The sequence below is a fragment of the Carcharhinus amblyrhynchos genome, chromosome 4 (assembly GCF_965287045.1).
Source record: "Carcharhinus amblyrhynchos chromosome 4, sCarAmb.v2.hapA, whole genome shotgun sequence".
Classification (NCBI taxonomy): Eukaryota; Metazoa; Chordata; class Chondrichthyes; order Carcharhiniformes; family Carcharhinidae; genus Carcharhinus; species Carcharhinus amblyrhynchos.
Window position 1 is genome coordinate 137,610,305 of NC_137327.1, and position 14,086 is coordinate 137,624,390.

Genomic DNA, 14,086 nt, shown 5'->3' on the forward strand with positions numbered 1-14,086 from the left:
AGTCACATTATTTCAAGAAGGATGTAAGTATGCTGGAAGCAGTTCAGAGGAGCTTTACCAAACAAAACCTGGAACGGATGGATTGTCTAACGAAGGAAGGTTGGACAGGCTGTTTTTGTATCTGCTGGAGTTTAGGAGAGTAAGAAATGATTTAATTGAAACATATAGGGGGTGATTCTCCCCCAAAGATTCTAAGGGTCGAATTTGTGAGAACACTGGAGTAAATCCCAATGTTTTTTCACCGATTTTTCAGAATGGATCTCCCACACTCTGAGCACTGCAGAGCGCACTAGCCAAAACCTCGCAATAAATCACCGGGCGGGGACTATTCCCGCAGAAGATGCTGAAATCAGCACTCTGAGCGCCCATGCGTTGATCTCTGGGAGATCGCTAAACAAGTCCTCCCAGCATTGAAATCACTGGCCTCAGCCTCCCACGGACATTGCTTTGCCTCATCCCTGGTCTGTCATGCTCCTCCCCCCACAAGAACATTGCTGGCCTCTCACCCCTCTCCCTCCCACAAGAATGTCGCTGGTCTCCTGGCCTCCCCGTTCCCCACTGACCTGGACATCAGTAGCCTCCTGGCCTCAGCATAGCAAATGGTAAAATGTACACGCTACCAGATACCAAACGTAACATTCTTATATGTAAACCAGGTGGTAAAATACTAAATTTTAAAATATAAACCAATTATTTTTCACTCCGTTGGCATCATTGTTAAGATTCTCGTTGATCTTGCCTAACCAGGAATGCACACGTTACGACAGGCAACTGTACAGGGCACTGGTGAGGTCATAGCTGGAGTACTGTGTGCAGTTTTGGTCCCCGTATTTGCGAAAGGATATATTGGCCTTGGAGGAAGTACAGAGAAGGTTCACTAGGCTGATACCGGAGATGAGGGGGTTAGCTTATGAAGAGAGATTGCATAGACCGGGCCTGTACTCGTTAGAGTTTAGAAGGCCGAGGGGGGATCTTATAGAGACTTACAAGCTAATGAAGGGGATGGATAGGGTAGAGGTAGAGAGATTCTTCCCGCTTAGAAAGGATAGCAGAAGTAGAGGGCACAGCCTCAAAATAAGGGGGAGGGGGGTGCAGTTTAGAACGGAGTTGAGGAGGAACTTCTTCTCTCAAAGGGTGGTGAATCTCTGGAATTCTCCGCCCGTTGAAGTGGTGGAGGCTACCTCGCTAAATATATTTAAGTCACGGTTAGATAGATTTCTGATAGACAGGGGAATTAAGGGTTATGGGGAGAAAGCAGGAAAGTGGAACTGATCCACTTCAGATCAGCCATGATTTTATTGAATGGCGGGGCAGGCTCGAAGGGCTAGATGGCCTACTCCTGCTCCTATTTCTTATGTTCTTATGACACAATTGCTGCATTTTTGAACTGGTGAAAGAAGCAATGGGAATGAGGGTCTAGCTGAGTTCTATAAATGTTGCTTGTTATACTTCAACATCCCTCTTGGTGAGTTCTCCAATTACAATGCAAATATAGTCAACAATGAAAATATCAAATTTCCTATGGAGTCATGTGAAGTGCCCTAACTGACATTCTTCTTTATGCATTTCCAGTCTGCCAAAATGAAAATTTCTCCAATGAGACAAATCAACTGTTCCAGACACAGCAAGCAAAAATATTCAATTGTAACATTATCCAATCCCCAATCACAGCTGACAGCAACAACAAAATGGCTGGAATCTGAAAGCATTTCACACAGAAAACCAATTTGTTTCTCTCAGTCCACTGGGTGTGACCAGTCCCTCGATAGATATTCTATAGGAGATTGGCAGACACCTTATAAACATGGTCTAAGTGGCCATTTATACCAGCAATCTGGTTTCTTGTGCAAAACCCCACGCAAAATTTACTTTTCTGTTGCATCCCTTTAATTTATCTTTGCTGATCTAGAAAGAGGATAGTTTTGCAGCAAGTAAACTAGATAATGGGTATGGATGCAAACATTAGCTAAATATTTAAAGGGTTGATCATATACTGACCAACTACAGCTCTTGCAAAGAAACCCTATCAGTGGGAGAGAGAGAGAACAATTACCCTTTTCTTCACGTTAGTGCGGTGGGGAATGACATTGACATCTCGGTATTTTATTTCTGTACACGTTTCGCTCAGGGGAGCAGTAAACAGACGTCATGCAGCTCCTCAGTGGGATGACAAGCTGCTTTTTAACCCCCACTCAGATTTTTTTCATTTATGTAGCCAATTAAGTAGTATTTCCAATTCAGATCAGTTTAAATTTCAGTCATTATTAAAGACACCATTTGATACCATTCCTTTACTCTTTGATTCTCGAAAGGCAGCAGATGGCAAATACACAGGAGACCCCACCACCCCCCTCTTCCCCAGCAACGCTGAAGCAGTCACACTGGATTTAAAGGGATAGGGTATCTACCTTTCTTCACCCAAACACTGAGCAGGTTGTCTTAAAATACAAAATAGAAACAAAAGTCTGATTCTCAAAACATAAATAAATCAATTATTTTTCAACACATGAATATTCCCACTCATCCAGGTGCCCATTCAGAGCCCCATTTTCAACTTAGTGAAAGAAACACTGGGATTGAGAGCCTAGCTGATTTCTGTATATGTTTAATATTATAATACTGTTGCATATTGATGTTTCAAGTTAGTTCTCCAAATGCAGTGGTGGTGTTGTTGTTCAGCAATGGAGATATGGCATTTACCAATTGAAATCTCTTTTTATTCATTGTTGGGGTATCAACATCTGTAGCAAACTCAGCACTTTTTGCCCATCCTTAATTGCCCTTGAGAAGGTGGTAGTGAGATACTGATGGGATGTTTTGGCTTCCCAGCGTGTGTTTCTCAGCAGTGTGAGGTGGTATACCACTGGACACCAGTGTAGTCCTGCTGTTGCCAATAGGATTTCCCATTGATTCCACCCACACTGCCAGGAAACCCACAGTGGGGGTGTGCTGTCTGCAGGACTGGAAGGTCCCACTGGCGTGAATGGCCAGAGATTCCCAGATACTTTCTTGAACTGCTGCGGCTCATGTAGGTACACCACAGTGTTGCTCGGTAAGAAATTCCAGGATTTTGACCCAGTGACAGTGAAGGAACTGTGATATGGTTCCAAGTCAGGATGATGTGTGGCTTTGAAGGAAATTGCTGGCGACCTTGTTTCTATTAAACTGTTGTCCTTCAAGGTAATAGTTGCAGGTTTGGAAAGTGCTGTTTAATTTGTGAATTGCTACGATGCATCTTAGAAATAGTACACACTGCTGTCACTGTGCAGTGGTGTTTTGAATGGGTGATGTTCAACCAAGTTGCTTTGCCCTGGATGGTGTGGAACTTCTTGAATGTGGTTGGAGCTGCACTCATCCAGACAAATGCAGAGCATTCCATCACACTCTGACTTGTATTTTGTAGCTGGGTGGACAGGCTTTGGGGTGACATGAAGTGAGTTACTGTCTGCAGAGTTCCCAACCTCTGACCTGCTGTTGTAGCCACAGAATTGATATGGCCAGTCCAATTATGTTTCTGGTCAATAGCGTCCCCCAGGAACTTTGGTGGGTGGTTGATATGATGGAAATGCCTTTGGATGTCAAGAGGAGATGGTTAAATTCCTCTTACTGGAGATGGTTTGGCACATTGGGTGGTACGAATGTTACTTTTCAGCCCAAGCCTGAATTGTGTCCAGATCTTACTACATTTGAGCACAATCTGTTCAGTATCTTAAGAGTTGGCACTGAACACTGAAATCATTAGTGAATATCACCTGACCTGGTATAAATGAGGGGAGAGCTGGATATATTCCCCTTCACTGAGATCTACGGAAGAGAACTAACTCAAATTGAGAGAAATAAATATGCCCGCTTGAAAGTATGAAATGAATTAAATTGGTGATAATTAATCCTAAAACTAATGTTACTATAGGTCCACATTTCTATTCCTGTTCTGACCTCAATAACCATATGCTGTAGAAATTATCCTTACAATTATGTAATTGTTGCACACGTAAATTGATGGTTTGGTTAATAAACTGTCAGGATACTGATGTGCTGAATTTAGCGTTTAGAATTTAGCTCTGTGAGAGATCATAGAACCATAGAATCCCTACAGTACAGAAGGAGGTCATTCGGCCCATCAAGTCTCTATCAACCACAATCCCATGTAGGCCCTATAAGAACATAAGAACATATTTGCCCTGCTAATGTCCCTGACACTAGGGTCAGTTTAGCATGGCCAACCAACCTAATCACGCACATCTTTGGACTGTGGGAGGAAACCAGAGCACCCCGGAGGATACCCACACTGACATGTGGAGAATGTGCAAACTCCACACAGATAGTGACCCAAGGCCAGAATTGAACCTGAAACCCAGGTGCAGTGAGGCAGCAGTGCTAACCACTGTACCATTGAGATGCTGGAGTCTGAAGCACAAATATCTGTGTGAATCAGTTCACTATGATTTCAAAGTGCTCCATAAATGACAGATTTTCCTACCTGGAACATAAGTACGCAAGAAATCAGAGCAGGAGTGAAGCCTGCTCCACCATTCAGGATGATCATGCCTAATCCTGGCCTTCAACTCCATTTTTGCCATATCCCATCATTCCCTGGGAGTTCCCCGGTGAGGTCAGAGGGAATCCCCAGTGACAGTGATGGGACCAGAGGATCCAGCTGCTAGCAAACAACACGTCACCTCCTACTGGCGGGAAACACACAGCTAAGAGGCCAAAGAATTTTGGCCCACGTATCTGTCTGTCCCAGCCTTCAATATATATTCATCAATGGAGCATCAATGACTGTCTGGAATTGAGAATTCACAACTCTTTTAGTGAATAACTTTTTCTTCATCTCAGTGCTAAATGATCGACTCGTTACCCTGAGATTGTGCCCCAATAATTTAGTTTTCCCAATCAGTGGAAATAATCTGTCAGTGTCCACCCTATCGTGGCCCTTCAGCATTTTGTAGGGAGATCTCATTCTTCTAAAGTTCAGAGAATATATGCCCAATTTACTCATCCTCTCCTCATGGGAAAACCTCCTAATCCCATGGACCAACCAAGTGAACTTCACTGTACTGGCTCCAATGCAAGAATATCCTTTCTGAAACATGCAGATTAAACTATGTACAGTACTACAGATGTTGGTCTTGCGAAAGCCCTGCACAACTGCAATAAGACCTCATTATTCTTCTATTCCAATTCCTACAATAAAGGCCAACATGTCACTTGCCTTCATAATTGCTTGCTGTTCCTCCAAAACGGGCCAGAATCTTCTGGCCGTTCACACTTCACCGCTGCTGCAAGTGAGGAGAGAGAATTTGGCTCTCAGCCAAATCTCTGTTCCCTGCAGTGGGACCTGAGAATCCTGCTGACATGAATGGCCAGAGTAGTGGAGTGAAAAATTCAGGCAATTAATGTTTTGCATTCCTTTTACCAGCACACTCAAGACTCTTCAAACTTCAACACTTATAAACTTTTCACTTTTTAAAAAACATGCTGCTTTTTATTCTTACAGCCAAAGTGAATAACAAATATTTCCCTATATCAAATTCTAGTTGCCACCTAGTTGTCCACTTTCCTAATCTGTCTCCATCACTTTACAGCCTCTCTGTGTTCCCCTCATACAGGGCAGTGTTACCATACCACCTAGTTTGGTACCATCATCAAACTTCAATACGTTACTCTCTATCTCTTCATCTAAGTCATTAGTATCGATTGTAAATAGCTGAGGTCCTAGCACTGATCCTTGCACCACTCCACTACTCACAGCCTGCCAACTTGAAAAAGCCCTATTTATGCCTATTCTGTTTTCCATCCATTAACCAATCCTCTACTAATGCTAATATATTATCCCAACTTCAAGAGCCCTTATTTTGCCTGTTTACCTTTGGTGCTGCATTTCTTTGAATGCCTGGTGGAAATTCAGCTACACTACATCCACTGGTTCCCCTTTATCAATCCTAACAGTTACATCCTCAAAAATCTCTAATAGATTTGTCCAGCAGGATTTCCCTTTATTAAAATTTGTTAACCATGTGTCTCTAAGTGCAAGGAGAGAGTACTAATTCTAAGGAAAGAGAAGTCAACAGACAGAAATTGTTTTGAAGTATCAGTCACAAGTAGGCTTACTTGCAATGAAGTTCCTGTGAAAATCCCCTAGATTTTATACTGTGGTGCCTGTTCGGGTAAACTGAGGGAGAATTTAGTGTGGCCAACGCACATCTTTTGAACTTTGGGAGGAAATCGGAGCACTTGGAGGAAACCCACACAGACATGGGGAGAACATGCAGGCTCTGCACAGACAGTTCCCTAAGCCGGGAATAGAGCCCGGGTCCCTGGCATCATGAGGCAGCAGTGCTAACCACCGTGCCACCGTGCTGCTAATATATCATATTTTATGTTAATACTTCCTAAAGATTGAAGTTACTACCTATTTGGTTTTGGACCAGACAGTCAGATGATCAAATGGGCTGTTTAAAAGTGCCTAAAGATATCAGCCATTATGATGTCTGTTCTTTGCTTAATGCCATTTTTTAATGATTTGCTCCATCTCACAATGTGGAAGTTTTAACCATTGGGATTTTTCATATTTTATTGATGATTTTCATCAGACATCATGAATTCCTACCTCAATTTCACCACTGCCCTGGCTCGTCCATGCAGTACTAGCTTTCCAAGAGGAGCAACCCAGCATTACCGGGAAAGCTCAGAAAAATCGATAATTTTCCTCAGCGTCTCAAGTTCACATGAGTTGTATTGAAGGAGAAGGGAAAAAGGAGTAAGCAACTTTAATTAACAGTAAAAAAAAATTGAAATTCAATTCTCTGCAACTGCTTTCTTCCTTCATAGACCAAAAAAAATTTTTTTACACAACGAACTGTGAAAGAAATTCACATTGAAAACATTCCTCTGTGGCCTGCTCTACCTGTCAATCATTGTGATTGAATGACCATGAAACCCCATGTAGTCCAGGTAAATACCATCGTGGGAACATGCACACTTTGGCCATGCAAGTGGCTTTCCTTATACAGCCACTTCAGTTAATATCAATGAATTCAGTGCAAGGCTCGAATTATCAAGAGGTGAGGGTGCTCTAAGAGAGGCATTTCATTTCGAAAATATAATTTGACACTTCTGTAAGCAATGTATTCAAAAGAGCCTCCTCTTCCATCTACATTTAAAATAATCTGCATTTCCAATGGAGAGTTGAATAATATTAAACTAGGTAGCTGTTGAGATATATTCTTAATTATATGCTTTTGTGGAGAGTGCCAGGCATATTTTAACAACTATTGTACAAATATTCACATTCAGATTGTGGGTCAGGATCTTTTAACTGCTTTGTTCTCTTCACCAAGGGATATCTTTGTTATCTGCTAAGGTTCATGAAGCCATAAATACTTATACTGCAGTTAGAGAATCAGTTAAAGTTAAAATGTGAATAGAACAAATATTGATGCTGTTCGGACCAGGTGAGAAGGAATGAATTGGTTCTCTTTTATTCAGCTCCCCTCAGTTAGTCATAACAAAGGTTTATTGAAAATTTATTTTCCCTGTAAATGCCTTTTCCAATCTAAATGTCATTGGGTGGCACGGTAACACAGTGGTTAGCACTGCTGCCTTACAGCATCAGGGACCCAGGTTCAATTCTGGCCCCAGGTTACTGTCTGTGTGGAGTTTGCATATTCTCCCCATGTCTGTATGGGTTTCCTCCGGGCACTCCAGTTTGTTCCCACTAACTAAGATTGATTGGCCATGATAAACTCTCCCTCTCCCTGGGAACCCCATGCAGACAAATGTCAGCAGTGTCTGAGCTCAGAGTGCTGAATTTAGTACTTGACTGAAGGCAATCTCTGATAAATGCCACATCTCATTTCATTAACAATCATCACCAAGTGGAAAACAATGTCTAACTTCCTTCAGCTGGCCTCCAGATATAATAACATTGTCAGTAGAGTGGTTTCACTGTGCTGAGAGGGGCTAATTTGCTCTCACTTGTCTGCTTCATGTAACTCGGAGGGAATCCACATCTTTAAAGGCAAACCTTGCTTTAGAAGTTGGGATTTGATGTGGCCAACAGGAGCCTTGCCCATCAGTTGAGGAACAGGTGGTTGTCCCACTTCATTTTTCCCTGGGAGGCCCCAGTGCTATAACTTCCAAACTTTTTCATGTTTGGGAGACTTTTTTGGGTTGTTTTTGATATCTTTTCGTACTTTATCGAGTCGCTATGGGTGGAGTTGAGGAATAGGAAGGGAGATGTTACTATGTTGGGTGTGTACTACAGACCGCCCAACAGCCCGAGGGCTGTGGAAGAAGGGATAAGCAGGGACATTCTAGATAAGTGCAGGAAGAATAGGGTGGTGGTAGTGGGAGATTTTAATCTCCCCGGGGTAGACTGGAAGGTGCCAAGATCAGAGGGTGCTGACGGGGAGGAATTTGTACAGTGTGTAATGGAAGGATCCCTGGAGCAGTATGTGGATAGCCCGACCAGGGAGGGGGCTATACTGGACTTGGTTCTGGGGAATGAGCCTGGGCAGGTGGTTGACGTTGAAGTAGGAGAGCAGGTGGCTAACAGTGACCACAACTCTGTCTGGTTTAAGATATTAATGGATAAAGATGAAGCCTGTCCTAAGGGGAGGGTGTTAAACTGGGGGAGGGCTAGATACAACCGGATTAGGCAGGATCTTAAAGATACGGACTGGGGTAAGCTGCTTGATGGCAGGTCGACGCTGGGTATGTGGGAGTCTCTCAAGGGAAAACTAAAATCTTTGCAGGAAAGGCACGTGCCGGTCAAGAGGAAGGATGGGAAGGGTAGGATTAGAGAGCCGTGGGTAACTAGGGATATTGAGGACCTGGTCAGGAGGAAGAGGGAGGCGTACATTAGATCTAGGCATTTGAGGACAGAGATAGCGTTAGAAGAATACAGAGAATGTAGGAGAGAACTTAAAAGGGGCATCAGAAAGGCAAAAAGGGGCCATGAAATGGCTTTGGCGGGTAGGATTAAAGAAAATCCTAAGGCATTTTACTCCTATGTTAGAAATAAAAGGATGGTTAGAGGGAAGATTGGTCCTCTCAGGGACAGAGGAGGGGAACTATGCTTGGAGCCTGGGGGAATGGGGGAGATCCTGAATGAATACTTTGCGTCGGTATTCACGCAGGAGAGGGGCCTGATGTCTGGTGCTGTGCTTGAGGAGTTTGAGGATCCGTTGAGGGATATAGTCATCACGAGGGAAGAGGTGTTGGGACTTTTAGACAGTATAAAGACGGATAAATCTCCAGGGCCTGATGGCATCTATCCCAGGCTGTTAAGGGAGGTGAGGGATGAAATTGCTGGGCCTCTGACGCAAATCTTTGTCTCTTCTTTGGACACAGGTGAGGTCCCAGAGGATTGGCGCATTGCAAATGTAGTACCGTTGTTTAAGAAGGGTCAGAGGGATAACCCAGGGAATTATAGGCCGGTGAGCTTGACTTCAGTTATAGGCAAGCTAATGGAGAGGATCCTCAAGGATAGGATGTATGAACATCTGGAGCGCTGCAATCTGATCAGGGATACGCAGCATGGCTTCGTTACAGGGAGGTCATGCCTTACGAATCTAGTGGAATTTTTTGAAGAGGTGACAAAAACGGTTGACGAAGGACAAGCCGTTGATGTTGTCTATATGGATTTCAGTAAGGCGTTTGACAAGGTCCCTCATGGTAGGCTGATAGAAAAGGTGAAGGCTCATGGGATACAAGGCCAGGTATGTAGATGGGTGGAGAACTGGCTTGGGAGGAGGAGACAGCGAGTAGTAGTGGAAGGCTCCTTTTCCAATTGGAGGCCTGTCACCAGTGGTGTGCCGCAGGGCTCGGTACTTGGACCTCTTCTATTTGTGGTATATATTAATGACTTGGAAGAGGGGGTAGGTGGTGTGATCAGCAAATTTGCTGATGACACCAAGATGGTTGGATTGGCGGGTACTGAGGAGCAGTGCCTGGCAATGCAACAGGACATAGACAGGCTGGTAGATTGGGCAGATAGATGGCAAATGGAATTTAATCCGGAGAAATGCGAGGTGATGCACTTTGGCCGGAATAATGTGGAGGGGAGTTATACGATAAAAGGTAGAACTATCCGGAGTATAGATACGCAGAGAGACCTGGGGGTGCAAGTGCATAAGTCCCTGAAGGTGTCGGTACAGGTGCAGAATGTGATGAGGAAAGCATATGGTATGTTAGCCTTCATAGGAAGAGGTATAGAATATAAGAGTAGGAGTCTGATGTTGCAGTTGTATAGAACGTTGGTTAGGCCTCACTTGGAGTACTGCGTCCAGTTCTGGTCGCCGTACTACCGGAAGGATGTAGAGATCCTGGAGAGAGTGCAGAGGAGATTTACCAGGATGTTGCCTGGTATGGAAGGGCTGTCTTACGAGGAAAGATTGGATGAACTTGGGCTGTTTTCCCTTGAGAGACGTCGGCTGAGGGGGGATCTAATAGAGGTTTATAAGATTATGAAGGGGATAGATAGAGTAAATGGTGGTAAGCTTTTTCCGCTACAAGAAATGGATAGAACGAGGGGTCACGGGCTTAGGGTGAGGGGGGCTAGGTATAAGACAAATATTAGAGGGCAGTTTTTCACGCAAAGGGTAGTGGGGGTGTGGAATGCACTGCCGAGTAAGGTGGTGGAAGCAGGCACGCTAGGGTTGTTTAAGAGTCACTTAGACAGCCATATGAGCGGGCTACATATAGGGGGATATAGTAGGCCTTACTGAACATTGTAGGCTTGGGAATGCGTTTTGCCTCAGGAATGTTAGTCTTTGCCTGTTTAATAATGAATTTTTTTTGTCTCCACAGGCATTTAAGTCCAGCAAGGGGCATGCAGGCGGCAGGTTGTGGTGGGCTGCTCTTGGATGTTGCTTCGGGAGTTGCCTATTGCTTCATGTCGTTAGTGTGCTTAAACTGGACCATCTCGAGGGCAACATGACAGCTCAGAGACTATCTCTGTTGCTGTGCGGACACATGGATTTGGGCCTGTGTCTGTGGGAGTTTGCACGTTCTCCCCGAGGTTGCGTGGGTTTCCTCCGGGTGCTCCGGTTTCCTCCCACATCCCCCAAAGATGTGCTTTTAGGCTGATTGATTGGGTACTAAAATTGTCCCTAAATTGGACCTCCCTGATCCTCGCACGTTAGGCGTAGACTAAAATCATGAATAGGTCACTGAGATAGTAGGACGGCGGCGCGGGCTCGTTGGGCCGAAGGGCCTGTTTCCCGTGCTGTGTTGTTCTTTGTTCTTTGTTCTTTGTTTAATTCTAATTAAAGAAGCCAATTGAACTTAAATCCAATCATGGTCACCACATGAGGGACAAATTAGATTCACGCTGACAATTTGAGACATTGCATCCTGGGTTCAATTCCTGGAGTCTGCACGTTCTCCCCGTGTACTCTGGTTTTCTCTCACAGTCCAAAAGATGTGCTGGTTCGGGTGCATTGGCCATGCTAAATTCTCCCTCAGTGCGCCCGAACAGGCGCCAGGGTGTGACGACTAGGGGATTTTCACAGTAACTTCATCTTGGGCTCAATCAAACAAGATCCAGGCTGACAGGATGAGGCATTGCACCCCCTCCCTGGCCTGATCTAATACTTTACATTAGCCAAAAGGCCAAGGTGGATTTGAAAAATTGCATCCAATAAAGCCTCAGTTTAACCTCATTGGCTACCCTGATCCTTTACTGCACCCTAACCTGGACAAACATTGACCACAGGCTTCAGCACACCCCCAGTGCAATGGGCTAATCTCACCCCTTGCCTGTCCATGGTTTCACCCCTGCCAGGTAAATATCGCCATCATGCTTGGTGAGGAAATATTCAGGGTTGGAGCAGCTCACCTTACTTGGGAGACTTAAGCCCGCCACTCCCCAGTGAGGCAGAAATCCCATCCCTAAGGCCTGTCAGCCAATCAGAGGCCAGCAGTTCTCCAGTTCTGGCAGCGCCAGCTGGCGGATCCCTGGAAAAAGGTGAGTGTGGGCGGGATGGGGGTCACCGTGAGGGGATTGCCAGCAGTGGGGAGGAGGGAAGTTAGTTTGTTCTCACTGGAACGACAGAGGTTGAGGGGCGACCTGATAGAAGTCTACAAGATTATGAGAGGCATGGACAGCGTGGATAATCAGAAGCTTTTTTCCAGGGTGAAAGAGCCAATTACTAGGGGGCACACGTTTAAGGTGTGAGGGGCAAGGTTTAAAGGCGATATACATGAAGATTTTTTACACAGAGGGTGGTGGGTGCCTGGAACTCATCGCCGGGGGAGGTACTGGAAGCGGATACGGTAGTGACTTTTAAGGTACATGAATAGGATGGGAGTAGAGGGGTACGATCCCCGGAAGGGTAAGGGATTTTAGTTAAGTGGGGCAGCATGGTCGATGCAGGCTTGGAGGGCTGAAGGGTCTGTTCCTGTGCTATAATTTTCTTTGTTCTCTGTTCAGAGCGTTCAAGATCAGTACAGGGGCTGACAGTAAAAGCCAATCTCCAAGTTTGCTTTCTCTTTTCGCTTCCGTCGTGTTAATTTTAACTTATGTTCAACAAAAGAAAACCATTTTAAAAATTGTATCAGTGCTGTTCTTGTCTAGTCAAATGAATGAATGGACCCAACATCATCATACTCCGCCATTCAATATGATCATACTGCTCATCCACTTCATTATCACACATTATCCCTGTATCCCTTATATCATTGGTATTTAGAAATCTGTCAATCTCTGCTTTAAACATACTCAATGATTGAGATTCCAAAGCCCTCTGAGGTACAGAATTCCAAAGATTCACAGCCCTCACAGTAAAAAAAATTCTCCTCATGCTTCTTGCCCATTATCCAATCCAGAAATTCACTTCCTCTTCCCACTCATTCCTTTCTGTGTTTTCCCTTACCATACTCTCCATTCTGTAGTATGATGCAAGAAATCATCTTCCCTGCAGCTTCCCTGATCCCTGCTGCAAAATAAATCAAATGCAGTTTCTTTGGCCCATACCTCACTTGTCCAGGTCTGCTTTTCCTTTCAATTTCAGTTCTGTTCACCTCATTCATAGCCTAATTTCCAATACTCTTCACTCCACACACTCTACCTTCCAAATAAAAATATTCCTCAGCTATTTGCTCAGGTGCTGTCCTTGCTGTTTACACTTAACCTGCCTCCATTCTCACTTTCTCCTCACCCAACTCTCTCACCAAGCCCTGAATACCATAAATCTTGATGCTAACAGCACAAGTGGAGCCTTTATTAATTTGTTTCCTCTTACCCATTGTTGTACAAGGTTATAGATTTGTTAAATTATAAATAATATAATGCTGAGCTATTTAGTTCCCTCATTTCTTAATTTTCTGCTTCCTGTTCCTCTAAATGTATTAAGTTGTAGCTAGCTTTTCTATTAACTTGTTTAACCCAATTTAATCGCACTGCAACATGCAATAACAAAAAAAACTTTATCATTCTAAATTAGTCCTAACTATACAATGTAAACAATGTTTACAATTAGTAAACACATTTAGTGATAATGTAATCACAATTTGTTATAATTTTCAAATTATTAAGCTGCCAGCTTCTGTCTCTACTATTTTACTGTTGTTAGATAACTTGGGAATGGAGATATAAAATTTTGACTGCCCAGTTCTTGACCCTTGATGTCTATAGATGACTGACTAGAAATATATTAAACATCTTGGGTGGGATTTTTCTGGCCATGTTTGCCCCAAAATCAGAAAATCTTGCCCGAGGTCAACAGACCTTTCCATGGTCCGCCACTCTCCTGCTACAATCCCCACAGTGGGCAGACTGGGAAAATCCACCCCTTTATATCTGCTCACAACCTTTAGCAGCTTTCTCCATTATAAGTTCCTCCATCTACATTTAGAATAGAAACTTTCTAATGGAGCAAAGCAAACAGTCAGACTCTCACCAGTAGTAGCCAAGGTCAAAGCAGATGGATATGGCAATAGCAGCTATTGGAAAGTGAGATGTTAAACAGCCAGCAGCATGACTGGATTCTGAGTTTAAGCAGGAATAGCTGATTCCGGCAGATAAAAAGAGAAGGTTGTAGCTTCATTAAATCTCAATGGCTGGGGGGTTATCAAGGAG